The sequence below is a fragment of the Cebus imitator genome, unplaced genomic scaffold, assembly GCF_001604975.1.
Source record: "Cebus imitator isolate Cc_AM_T3 unplaced genomic scaffold, Cebus_imitator-1.0 Scaffold443, whole genome shotgun sequence".
Taxonomy (NCBI): Eukaryota; Metazoa; Chordata; class Mammalia; order Primates; family Cebidae; genus Cebus; species Cebus imitator.
This window is the reverse complement of record NW_016107758.1, coordinates 34,973-36,373: the sequence shown is the minus strand read 5'-3', so window position 1 is coordinate 36,373 and position 1,401 is coordinate 34,973.

The following is a 1,401-nucleotide window of genomic DNA, read 5'->3' as shown; positions in this document are numbered from 1 at the left end:
ATGCACCTCAACCCAGCAACAATGAAGGTATTTCTGTGTCAGTCAGGTGGGAAATAATTATCGACAACTTGCTGGGGAGGTGGAGGGATTTGAGTCAGTTTGCTCCCTGCTTTCAAGGAGTGTCTTTTCCAGAGGGGCAGACAGAGGATGGATGCATACATGTAAATTATTCTATTGGCTGGTGCAGCAGTCATTGCGGCTTTTGCCATTAATAGCAATGGGGAAAAAAAAGTGGGGAGGAGCCGGTATTGCAGTTCATTAAAAGTAATGGAAAACCTTGATGACCTCTGCACCAACCTAGTAGAATAATCATGGGTCTGCAAAACGTGGCAGTGGGGAAGTTTCGAGTGCTCGGATAGCATCTGGATTCCTGGAGTCAGGAGAGAGGGGTTGGCGACCTACCCAGAGTTAGCCCAAGGGAGGGGGGCGGGCAGGGTGTGATATTTCATTGGAGACGCCAAGGATGAATGGTGATTAGAAAAGGAAACCCAGGTGGTGAGGGGAGAAGTGTTTTTGGCACAGAGAACAGCCTGTGCAAAGGGCCGGGGGTGGGAGGACACCGTGTGTTTGTCCACCTGAGGGGCGACCAGTAGGCTGGAGAGGAGCAGGCTGAGAGGAGGATGGGGAGCCTGGGAAAGACGTCCAGGCAGAGGCACAGAGGGGCAGAGGCCCAGAGTCAGGTCTGAGCCTGTGTGGTTTGGGAAACTGACAGAGGCCAGTCCAGCAGAAAAGGAAAAGCCAAGGGAGACCACGAGGCCAGGGCAGAGGGCGGGGCCATGCTGGGCACATGGGCTGTGATGGGAGCTGGCATTTGTGCTTCGGTGATGGGAATGAGCTGAAAGATTTTAAGGAGGGGAGTCACATTTGAGGCTAATGTGTACTCTGGGAACCTCAGCAAAGTAAATTCATAGTTTGAATGTTCATAAGACTTTAACACAGATAGAGAGAAAGAAGGTTCTTTCTACAGCTGTGATAAGATCATATTAAAAATATAACTACTTTTTAAAATGTCATTTCAAATCATGTATTTCCATCTGACATTGGATAGAAGTAGATTGCAAGGTTCACGGAAAGTAGAAAAGTTAACCGACTTGCAAGAATTTAAAAGACACATCAATTTGAAAGCAAAACATTTATTCATTTACTTTTGCTGTGGTTTTGTTGACTGCTGAATTCCGTAAGGGATTGTTCAGGAGGGTCCTGAAGCTGGAGACCCAGGGGGAGCTGGTGGGGCTGTTGTTTAAGCCTGAGGGTCGTGGAAGTGGAGACCTGGGCAGGAGCAGTTCTTTTTGTAGTTTGAGGGAGATGCAGCTACGGACCTGGGCAAGAGCAGTTCTTACTTTACTTTGGGGCCAGACTGCTGGGGACCTGTGCAGGAGCAGTTTTTTTGTTGTTTGAGAA